The sequence below is a fragment of the Schistocerca nitens genome, chromosome 5 (genome assembly GCF_023898315.1).
Source record: "Schistocerca nitens isolate TAMUIC-IGC-003100 chromosome 5, iqSchNite1.1, whole genome shotgun sequence".
NCBI classification, from domain to species: Eukaryota; Metazoa; Arthropoda; class Insecta; order Orthoptera; family Acrididae; genus Schistocerca; species Schistocerca nitens.
This window is the reverse complement of record NC_064618.1, coordinates 563,061,737-563,074,712: the sequence shown is the minus strand read 5'-3', so window position 1 is coordinate 563,074,712 and position 12,976 is coordinate 563,061,737. Positions and strand designations below refer to the sequence as shown.

General features: G+C 42.1%; 1 protein-coding gene across 1 annotated transcript in view; it reads right to left on the bottom strand.

Annotated features, from left to right (window-relative positions):
- The window catches only part of LOC126260579 (potassium voltage-gated channel protein Shaker), a 1,077,050-nt gene that overhangs the window by 266,795 nt on the left and 797,279 nt on the right, over nt 1-12,976 (bottom strand). The gene's annotated exons all lie outside the window — the stretch shown is intronic.

Here is a 12,976-nt window from a genome sequence, read left to right as displayed (position 1 = left end):
GCTTACCATATTTTGCGAAGAGGTATTATAGACCAAAACATGAAAAAATATCGAGTATACACCTTAAGAGCTATGGGTACTTTTTCGTCTTGGCTACTGTAAAACATATCCTCTACTGTAGAAGTGTTCGTAGCTCTTAAGGTATGCGTTTTAGGGCTCATGTTTACTAGACTTTTTTTCTTCTTCTGGTACATATTACCTCCCTCTCCTTCTCCCCCCTCCCCCCCCCAAGATATGGAAAACAAAGAGTTTGCAGCAGAAGAGGTCCAATGTCAGAGGTGTGAGAACGATTTTCGCTTACAACTTTCGACTCGGTCGTTTCAGGACCAGAGTGAAAATGGCTCTGAGCACTATGGGACTTAACATCTATGGTCATCAGTCCCCTAGAACTTAGAACTACTTAAACCTAACTAACCTAAGGACATCACACAACACCCAGTCATCACGAGGCAGAGAAAACCCCTGACCCCGCCGGGAATCGAACCCGGGAACCCGGGCGCGGGAAGCGAGAACGCTACCGCACGACCACGAGCTGCGGACTCAGGACCAGAGTCCCTTACCTCAAATTCATATATTTACGCTTGTCCGTCATCACCGGAAGTTTGTAACATCATCACCGAACCACCCTGTTTATTGCATATCTATGAAGAGAGACTTTTCGTAGACAACATTTTAGGAAATACTACAACGAGTGACAAGTTTTTTGAAAGTGATTTCACTGTATCGTTACTAGTTTTGGACCCTAGCCCATCGTCAGACGGTAAATTGCCAGTATATGTGGTTGCTGATAGGGCTCTCCCTGGTGTAGCTAGCTCACTCGCTCGTCTATTACCCAATATACATCGAATCGAGATGGCGGTAATACAGAAAGACGTTTTGCTTTCTCCGCCTCAACGCTTGCAATTCAATTAAACAATCATGTAAAATGTAAAATCATTTCTGAACAATCTGCCTCACAAAATGCACCTTTCTAAAACGAGTACGGATCTTGCACTGCCCCATGGGCTTCCATGGTCAACTGATCTCAATCTGTGTGATTTTTTTGGTGAGGTTTTCTGAAAGACTATCTGTGTGCCTCCACTCCAACAATTTTAGGTGGATCACGACACTGTACAGCATCAACAGTGAATGCAGTAACACCGGATATGTCTGTAAAAATACGGGACAAGTTTTAATATCGTGTCTATGTTTTTCGTTCTTCCGGTGTTGGAAACATGTAACATTTCTGAAAAACTAATTAAAACTTTAGTCCTATGTGTAAAAGAGACACACATTTAGTAACGGATGGGTGTCACGAAAATAAAAAAAATTCTTAGTTGTATCTGTCAGTAAAAATATAACTCAATTTTCAATTTTCAGTAATGTAGAATATGTAGGACTGCGAAATCGGATCAGTCTTTCATCGTGTGTATTGGCTCAGTTTTCTAACAATGTAGGTCCTCAGAGTAAACGACTCCATGTAGCGCAACACCTCCTTCATAGCTTCTGCCAATGGAGCTGGATGAGCATCCCGGTGACGCTTTCGTGCTTATTAAACGAACCCGTGACGAAAGGTGATACTCGTCTGTCTATCTTTCTTATTTCCTCCGTCAGTCTATTCCGCGATCAGCCTCATGGAGCTTCATGCGTTATCCGTCAGTTTTATGTATGTCTCAGTAGTCTGTAGGCCAACGTGCAGTGTATCATTTCTCCCTTCCTATTCCATTCGCCAATAACGACTGTCGGTAGGTCATTGTGTGAACACGAATTTTTCTAATTTTATAGTCGTGTTAGATAAACAAGGTATTTAAAAATAGAAGTGTCACATACACCTCCGTAGTGTACTACTGGTCAAAACTAGAAGAAAAGTTCCTACAATTATATCTGGAAACAAACAGCCGTTGAGATTTTGGCCGTTTTACTTGTGACGAGTAATATGTAGGATTCAGTGATACAGATGAGGCAGGATTCACGTGAGATTACATAGGAAATTTCCAAGATACACATGTGAATGCAAATACAAATTTTCGAGCAATCGTGGAGGAGAGGCATTAGGATTGTTTCAGTATCAACGTGTGGGCAGGAATCATCGGTGTTCGACTCTTAGGGCCATGCAGTATACCAAACATATTGACAGGTGCTGTGTATCAGTGTTATGTGCGTGGCGAGTCACCAGCGCTATTGGGAAACGTTAGCCTTTCAGAAGGACAATGGCTGTGGTTTCTACACGACGGGGCACCAGATCCATTTCTACGGATCGTGCGATAGACAGTGCGTCAGTGTAAAATTTTAACGGCGATGGATTGGCCAAAGAGATCCGGTAGTATGGCCTCCCCATTGACCCGAACAGAATCGGTTGGACTACTGACTATGGTGATACTTAAAGGTATTGGTGTATGCCCAACTCATCGACAGTTTGTAGGCGTTACATGAGTATGTGACGTAATCGGAATGGAGCAGGTGTATCTGAACGAGTGCGTGATTCATCGCGAGGGAAGGCTGAAGTATGTATCAGGATGTGTTTTAACGTCGTGCGCTACTGCCTATTGTGTCTATTTTTACGTCATGGGAGGACTGATAGTCCCATAGCTCAACGAGTATTGGTTTCGGTTATATGATTGTACAAACTTTCTTTCTACTTTTGGCCAATACTATCATATATAGGAATACGTGACACTTTTGTTTAGATACCCTGTGTGTGGTACTAAGTGTTGCGTGTGTTTTTTAATCGTTTAGGAATTTTAACAAGAATTCTTTAGTGATGCACAATGCTATTCCTGTATCGACTACTACTGGGATTTGTTGAGCATATCTGTTAGGCGAATCACGTAGCTCTTTTTCAAATCTTGTCTACCTCTCCATTTTATACAACTTCGTAACGTTCCACACTAAAGAAGATTATTCAAGAATCGGCCGTTCGAGTGCTATATTCCTTTTCTCCGTGGCGGATGAATTATATTTCATTTGCTTTCTTCCAATAAATCTGCGTCTGGTACCTGCCTTGCACACAACTAAACATAGGGTGACTTTCTTTTTTTGGAAGTTTGTGGTGAAGTCTTATGGGACCAAACTGCTGAGGTCATCTGTCCCTAAGCTTCGCAACTTAAACTAACTTACGCTGATGACAACACACACACCCATGCTCGAGGGAGGACTCGAGCCTCCGACGAAGGGAGTCGCCCGGACCGCGACAAGGCGCCTCAGACCGCGCGGCTACCCGCGGCTTAGTGTGATTCCCTGATTATGTTACAAACTTTCAGGGATGATGGAGGAGGATAAATATAACAATCTGATGTAAGGGACCTGGTCCAGAAACGACCGAGTACCGAAATTTACAAGCGAAATTCGTTCTGATACCTTTGGCAGTGGACCTCTTCTATTGCAAGCTCTGTGGTTCCGATATTTTGGGAAGAGGTAGTATGGTCACCAGAACAAGGAAGAAGTGTTCAGTAAACTTGGGCCCTAACATGCATACTTTAAGAGCTACGAGCGCTTGTTGAGTACAAGAGATCTGTTTCGCAGTAGCAAGAATGAACAAGTTTTCATAGCTCTTAAGGTATGCATTTTAAAGCCCATATTTACTAGATGTTTCTTTCTTGGTTTGGCCCATTCTAACACCTATGAACGTTGCCTTCCCTACAATTTTAGCAACAACAGAACTGGTACACGTAGTCCCCTATCAGAACGATTTTCACTTTTAACCTTCGACTCTGTCGTTTCCAGACCAAGCCCCTCTTAATACATTTATCCTTCTCCGTCATCCCTGAGAGTTTGTAGCATCACCACGGAATCACCCTGTATACCAGCTCTTGAAACAATTGGAATGAAGATTCCTAGACATTTGATGACTGAAAGTCATTTCAGATATTTCTCGGCCATGGTGCCGTCTTTTCGTCTGTTTATGCACATCACGTGATTGAACATTTGATGTTGATACAAATATCCCTTTAAGATTAGAGATGCACAGGCATACACATTATTGCATTATTGTCATTGTTTACCTGAATACGTGATTATGACATTTTTAATTTACAGGGTACATTTCAGGAAGGCTGCATGAAATGACAACTTATCACCCACTAGCAAGTATTTATTGCGTGCCAATAAAAGTCGTGTTGCACTTATCATGCACAGCGAAAAAATGCCAGCCAATACAACACGACTTTTAATAACAAAATGCAAAAGATTTGGCAAAATATTTGTTCTGGAGAGACTGTTTAAAAGCTATTTTCTTTTTAATCCCTGTGAATGGTCTATGAAAAGACACCATGAGAGCTCACGGCGATAACATCATGCATTTAAAGTTTACTCGTTGATGTTGCTTAAAACGTGCCATCTGTGTCACTTTTCAAGCTAGTGCTGTGTACAGGCTGTAACGGGTATAAACTCCGATATTTGTGCTGGTGACTGATTAGGAGTAGCACATTTTTAAATTGGTTAGTACCTGCAAGTACATAAAGCAAGAGCAAATATTTTTTGCCCTGGGCAACAGTTTATGTATTGAAGTGGGGATGTGTGGACGCAAAATGGTTATCCTATACTGATAGGTGTAGTCCAATTAATAGCGCAGTTATGACCATGTAGAAAACATCAGGTAGCAAAATAAGTGATGCGTTTGTGAGAAGACTGTTCAATGCAGAGACAAACAGCCAATGCTCTGGTGTGTGTACATGTTAAGGTATCACATTTAAAAATATCTGCATTTATACCCGTTACATCTTGTATTAAAGAACGCATGGCGTAACCTGCACAGAGTCATCCTTCTGAAACAGTATCTTTGTCACTAAGCTAGTAAACCATAGCAATAGCGTATAAGCAACATACATTCTCAAATAATCTTGGGACCATTCGTAAGCATAGAATACATTTTTAAAAATAGGTGGTACAAATGCAGCCAGCAAATCTGTATGAAGCAGAAAACGAAAATATTTTATGGTTTGCACAGCTAAATTGTGGAAATGTAAATTCATTTAGAGAACAAAACAACCTAGATCACCTGATATAGGCCGTTTTGTTCGCAAAATAATGAAACTGACTTCAGCTGCAACATAATAACATCTTATTGCAAATTTATTTCGTACGCATATAAAAATAAGAGCAGGGGCAGTCATTAAGATGTTTACACCTAGTAAAAGCTATGCTAATGTACTCACAAGTTGGTCAGGCTTCGGGGCAGACCCCTCAGTTGCCAGTAAACTGTTCCCATCGTTTCTTCTATTTAGGGAACGCTTTTCTGGAGATGCGGCGCTGCTGTTCCATTTGTCCTTAGTCTTGTTTATGGTTCGGAGTAAAAGATAGCTATCATTAAAAGTGTTCTCTTTGGAAAACTGCTACCCACTAAAGAAAGATTAGGTTGGACATGTTTCAATACTTCCAGACATTGAAAACTTAGTCAATGAGAAGGGAGATGGGAGATACGTACAGTGACTGGAGCAGTACCGCTGATTACATTTAGTTTGCAGAAATAATGTGAGAGGACGAAATCTACTGGAACTCGGGGTAAGCAAATCTGAAGACGATTATCATGTATGCTGTACGCTTCTCTCAAGATAGCTTACATTTGGGACAGATCAGTCTAGGTTGCAAATATTTTCATGTACTTCACATGTGACTAGTTTTGGCTCATTGGACATCATCAGATGTGTCGAAATGAAACATCACAATATAAAGAAAAAAATACAGTATAAAGAGGAGGAATACAGAAGGAACGGAGGCTAATATACCATCACGAGGCGAAATGTCAGATATAATGCACCTCTTATGTTACAGCGAATTGCAGTCTGGCGTTTACACATCCTACATTAAAGCGTGATACCCAGATCTGGCAGGTGTCGCCTGGTTTCTATGAAGCTGCGATATGTGAATTGTAAAATTATATATTAACAAATTTGTCGTAACAACAGTCAGTAAATATGTAACATAACAACAATCAATAACTTTCTCAGATTAGTCATCCAGTCACCTGTATTTAAATTATTAGCTCTATATCCTGGGCAGGAGTCAGATGAAGAGCAGTCCACAACATAGGGTGGAAAGTTGAGCTCTATGGCATAGGGAGACACTCCTGGTAAAAAACGGGGGAAGAAATGATACAAAAACTAGAGAGATGGTTACACAGCCATAGTGAAGGCAACCATAAAGAGGGAGACAACTCGGAAAGAAAAACAGATGTTCTGGGATTCCTTTGGCGTACAATAGGAACAAACGACTTGGGATAGACGTTGTGTTAGACCTGGCTAGTTGGAATGTCCGCAGTTTCAGAGATAAAGGAACAAAACTGGAATATGAAGTAAATTTACAAAATACTGACGAATGGAAAAACTAGTAGAAGCCGATCTCGGGGAAGATCAGTTTGGATTCCGTAGAAATACTGGAACACGTGAGGCAATACTGACCTTACGACTTATCTTAGAAGAAAGATTAAGGAAAGGCAAACCTACGTTTCTAGCATTTGTAGACTTAAAGCTTTTGACAATGTTGACTGGAATACTCTCTTTCAAATTCTAAAGGTGGCAGGGGTAAAATACAGGGAGTGAAAGGCTATGTACAATTTGTACAGAAACCAGATGGCAGTTATAAGAGTCGAGGGACATGAAAGGAAGCAGTGGTTGGGAAGGGAGTAAGACAGGGTTGTAGCCTCTCCCCGATGTTATTCAATCTGTATATTGAGCAAGCAGTAAAGGAAACAAAAGAAAAATTCGGAGTAGGTATTAAAATCCATGGAGAAGAAATAAAAACTTTGAGGTTCGTCGATGACATTGTAATTCTGTCAGAGACAGCAAAGGACCCCGAAGAGCAGTTGAATGGAATGGACAGTGTCTTGAAAGGAGGATATAAGATGAATATCAACAAAAGCAAAACGAGGATAATGGAATGTAGTCGAATTAAGTCGGGTGATGCTGAGGGAATTAGATTAGAAACGAGACACTTAAAGTAGGAAAGGAGTTTTGCTATTTGGGGAGCAAAATAACTGATGATGGTCGAAGTAGAGAGGATATAAAATGTAGACTGGCAATGGGAAGGAAAGCGTTTCTGAAGAAGAGAAATTTGTTAACATCGAGTATAGATTTAAGTGTCAGGAAGACATTTCTGAAAGTGTTTGTATGGAGTGTAGCCATGTATGGAAGTGAAACATGGACGATAAATAGTTTGGACAAGAAGAGAATAGAAGCTTTCGAAATGTGGTGCTACAAAAGAATGTTGAAGATTAGATGGGTAGATCACATAACTAATGAGGAAATATTGAATAGGATTGGGGAGAAGAGAAGTTTGTGGCACAACTTGACCAGAAGAAGGGATCGGTTGGTAGGACATGTTCTGAGGCATCAAGGGATCACCAATTTAGTATTGGAGGGCAGCGTGGAGGGTAAAAATCGTAGAGGGAGACCAAGAGATGAATACACTAAGCAGATTCAGAAGGATGTAGGTTGCAGTAGGTACTGGGAGATGAAGAAACTTGCACAGGATAGGGTTGGATGGAGAGCTGCATCAAACCAGTCTCAGGACTGAAGACCACAACAACAACAACAACAACAACAACTGACGAAGCCATCATAACATATCAAGAGCATGTACAACAATAAACAGGTGCAGTGTGTTGTACAGTGGAATCCTGTAAGAGGAAAGACCTCATTCAAAAGTTGCTGATCTGTGGAAGAGTAACGAACAAAATACTCTTTGAACGGATATTTATGGTCAGAATAAGGGTATGAAGAAGTCACCTATCCATAACTGGATCATAACTCTGAAGACGACTATGGCATTGTGCAAAGAACTCTATGTAAGATGAACAAAAGTGATTATCAAATAATAGCAGGAGATTTAAACGCAAGAGTAGGTGACACCGCCGTGACATATACTGTTTCTGAAGGTGAAAATGTATTAAATAATAGTGGATATACACTGAAGGAAATCTTAAATAATGAGTTAAGGATAAAAAAAAAAACTTTCTTCTGGCGTAAACCGATCCACATACTTCGTCAGCTAGAGGCTCTGCCACACTTACAAACTACGTAACAGAAAGTAAGACGATTTGGCATCTATGTAAGAAACAAGCGTATTCAGATGCCTGGATGTCTTCTCGGACCATTTCCTGTTAGTCTAAAAAATGAAACTACTTAAAAGGTGGAAGTTAACTTTTAACCAAAACTAAAATAATGCTGATACAACATTTAAAGGGCATTTACTTGAGAAAGAAAGCATCCGGTTACTACATCAGAACAACCTTAGGAGTACATAAATTTTAAAATGGATAACATCAGGCCGGCCGCGGTGGTCTTGCGGTTCTAGGCGCGCAGTCCGGAACCGTGCGACTGCTACGGTCGCAGGTTCGAATCCTGCCTCGGGCATGGATGTGTGTGATGTCCTTAGGTTAGTTAGGTTTAAGTAGTTCTAAGTTCTAGGGGACTGATAACCACAGCAGTTGAGTCCCATAGTGCTCAGAGCCATTTGAACCATTTGATAACATCACCCAGGAATGGAACAATGTGGAGTAAACACCATTTAAAAAAGTAACAGAAATAGGCGGCACAAGAGTGAAAAGGCGTTTTAAGGTGTCTGCGATACTGGTTGGTTGGTTGAAAACAGCGAGGTCATCGGTCCCATCAGATTAGCGAAGAGTGAGGAAGGAAGTCGGCCTTGCCCTTTCAAAGGACCCATCCCGGCATTTGCCTGAAACGATTTAGGGAAACCACAGAAAACGTAAATCAGAATGGCTGGATGCGAGTTTTAACCGCCGTCCTCCCGAAAGCGAGTGTTCTAACGACTGTGCCACCTCACTCGGTCTGCGATACTGGGTGATGAGATATGTAAATTAAGCTCACCTAATTGAAAATGTTTAATTACCCACATGTTCAAGATCTGAGACTAGGATATAAAATGAAATGATCTCTACTGAAATGGAAAGGCAGCCGAGTTAAAAGTCATAAAAAATGTGTGTGAAATCTTATGGGACTTAACTGCTAAGGTCATCAGTCCCTAAGCTTACACACTATTTAACCTAAAGGATCCTAAGGACAAACACACACACACACCCATGCCCGAGGGAGGACACGAACGTCCGCCGGGACCAGCCACACAGTCCATGACTGCAGCGCCCCAGACCGCTCGGCTAATCCCGCGCGGCTGCAAATCATAGTTGGGAAATATATATTACAAATACTGAAAACGAGAAAGAAAGACAAATCATACAGAATACACAAAGAAGATAAGAATAATCTAGAAATAAACAAAACACAATAACGGAAACTAACTGTTACGATACTACACGGCCGGAAAAAATAAGTAAGTACACCATTTTAGACCTTTACAATTCATTCAACCTTTATCGCTGCAACAGTGCCTATGGAGCACATGAAATGATTACGTTTACATATAAATACCATAAACGGATCTGAGGTACCAGCTATCGAGCCATACTGAAATACTCATATTAATATGTGGTGCAGTCTCCACTGGCCGAAATGAGGGTACTGACTCTGGCTCCAGTCAGCCGTAAAGGTGGCGAATACTGTCCTGTGAAACGTTACGCCATGCCTGCTCAACCCGTTCACTTGATTCTGTAAGATTTATTGGCTGACGAGTCACTCCTTGTCCAATCGTATCGCAACACGTGCTAGATTGGAGACAAGTGCGGAGATCGTACTGGCCAGAGAAATTTCTGCACGTCTTGCAGAGCACGTTGAGTTTCACGGACAGTGTGTGGCCGAGAATTATTCTGATGGAACAACACATCAACTCCTTGTCACCAGAGCGGCAAAAGAACGGGTCTAACAACATTCTGCTGTACTAAGCGCTGGAATGCGTACCCTCCAGAAACACCAAAAATGAACGAGAGTTGTAGCTTATCGCACCCCAGACTATAAGGTCTGGAGTGGGCCGGTCTGTTCTGGATGAATGCACTACACGGGACCGCGCTCACGAGGTGACGTCGTACACGCAAATGACCTTCCAAGTGATTCTCTGACGGGATCAATCGAGCCGTACGCGTCAGTGCTGTGGTGTGAGTTGTAGACGGTCTAGAGAAGTGCCTGTCCATGGTCCCACTACTAAAAACCTGTTTGCAACAGCTTGTGCTGACGCGTCTGGGCTCCCAAGCCATCTTACCTGTGCTGTGGTAGCTGTACGATCTGCCACTGTTGCCCTTACAACAAGACGATCCTGGCGGTCGCCTGTGCTGCTTGGACGCCCAGAACCTCGTCTATGGATGTGGGAATGTTTACGTGCCCATTGATACCAGCATCGTTGCACAACTGACGAAGCATGTCCAACTTTTCTTTCAATTCTCGGAAGGAACCATTCTGTCACTCGCAAAGCCACAATTTGACCCCTTCCAAACTCTCTCAGTCGCTTGTAGGAGCCGGCCGCTGTGGCCTAGCGGTTCTAGGCGCTTCAGTCCGGAACCGCGCGACTGCTACGGTCGCAGGTTCGAATCCTGCCTCGGGCATGGATGTGTGTGATGTCCTTAGGTTAGTTAGGTTTAAGTTCAAAAATGTTCAAATGTGTGTGGAATCTTTTGGGACTTAACTGCTAAGGTCATCAGTCCCTAAGCTTACACACTGCTTAACCTAAATTATCCTAAGGACAAACACACACACACACACACACACACACACACACACACACACACACACACACACACATGTCCGAGGGAGGACTCGAACCTCCACCGGGACCTAGGTTTAAGTAGTTCTAAGTTCTAGGGGACTGATGAGCTCAGATGTTAAGTCCCATAGTGCTCAGAGCCAAATTTTTTTTTGCTTGTAGGAAGCAAGAATGCATCTCCGTGGCATTGTTGCCAGCTTGCTTCACATGTATGCATCACACCGAGCCTTCTGGCTGTGACAATTCCCTATTAAAGGATAGATACAGATGCACTCTGGTAGCTATGCCACTACGCTGTCTGTTCGTGATGACTCTGAAACTATTATCAGTACATCTACTATCCACCAGATGGCATACGCCGTCATCGGATCAAAATCTACTCCCTCTTCCCATGTGTGCTAATTTTTTCCGGCAGTGTGTACAAGAATCTGAACAGGTGTACGAGTTACACAGATAGGTAAGACTGAAGCAGATATGAATGTAGACTTAATGGCAAGGGAGGAACTATATGATATAATATTGTATACCAAGAACAGAAAGACTTCAGGATGTGACAGAACATAAATGATAAAATACAACTAAATATTGCAAAAAATAAAAATAGTCGATTTTATGATTATGTCAGAAATACAAAGGTTTCAGCCTTTTAAATACATACTATAAAATGTGTGATATAATTTTAGAAAAATGAATATCGCCAATTGCTGAAACTATTTTATCAGTAATGGAGCAGTATCTGTTCTGGTGCTGTCTTCACCCCATCTACATTTGTGTGATGGGCATCAAGGATGTTTTATGACTCTTCCCACACTCTCAGTTGATTCATGACGCTTTTAGCATGATGTAGGAACCAACTGACATAATTTATTCATTTCCTTCTCTGAACTGGCATAGTTGATGACACAATTAGCATAATTAATATTACACATGATGTCCAAAGGTAAGCAAAATGGCTGCCACTCTTAATTGTCATACGAGGTCACTACTGTGAGTTCATAATCCAAGGTAGGGTCCCTGCCACTCTCCCCTTCCTCCCAAGAGGAAACAGTTCCTGCACCTGATGCATTATTACATGATAAAATAGTGAGAACAGAACTATGCGACAGTTTCCAATAGCATTTAGGGAATTTTTAGACACAGTTACACTGTGATTCATTTTGGCAATTACACAGTGGAGGTGCCTATTTGTATAATGGTTTTTTTATGTAGCAGAAAGGAATGGGACAGTTACAGAGTCTTTATTATGCAAAACACTGGCCTTGGGGCCACACACACTACATCCCCCAACTGCAATACGCTTTCTGAGCCAAATGCTCCACATCTGCAGCTGGATGAGATGTCTTGGGTAGCTAACACAAACTGCTGCTTACATAACCCCTGCTGTCAAGTGCAGACAGCCGAAAGCATTCCAACGCAAGGGTGCAGGACTCGGCATTCACGTTTTATCCCTTCCACCCTCCACATCACTGGACTACTTTTCAGTAGCTGACAGTCGCTCGTCACATGTTCTTTGCTGCCTTAATGCAGCCCTTTTGTGTCAGTTCACCAGACAGCACTGCCAAAAACCAATTCGCCACCACACAGCACGTGGCATCTCTCCCTCCTCCAGTTGGTGACATGCTGTAGCTCTGATCTCCAGTGGCTACTGTGGGATTTTTGGACTGAGAGCTGAATTTATAGGCACATAATCCGAGAATTTTTCTGTGGCTGACAGTGAATTTAAAGCATGACCAGGAAGCAGACCTATTTGGAAGGGCTCCACTAGCACCCTTAGATATTCCAGCGCTGTGTGCATACATGCTGGTCGTGCGAGCATGTGTGTATTGCCTCCCAGGCACATGTTTATACTATAACACTGATTTCATCTGATCACCTAAGAGTATAGCCCATCATCAACTGTGCACTGTAACTTTCCTGTTAGTTGTTCATGTTACGAATGAATTCTACATTTCTTAGTGTCTTCTGTGTTTTAAGTAACATGAAACATGGTACAGGGCCTGCACTGATGAATCTTCTACATAGATCAATCAAACAAAATATTTTGTTCCCCCACTATGTGAGCAACAGTGTGTAGCTCATGTTGAAGTCTGTCTAAGAACTCTGTAGCAAAAAAAAGAGCAGGATGCGTTTTCTTGGCAGAACACTTATTCACTCCAGTAAATCTATTAACAGGGCCTGCATACACCCCACTTATTCATCTCCTTTAGGAGTACTGCTGCATGGTATCGGGGCCATCACCAGATAGGAATGGAGGACGTCGGAAAACAGTTGAAACAAGGGCAACTCAAAAAAATGGTTCAAATGGCTCTGAGCACTATGGGACTCAACTGCTGTGGTCATAAGTCCCCTAGAACTTAGAACTACTTAAACCTAACTAACCTAAGGACAGCACACA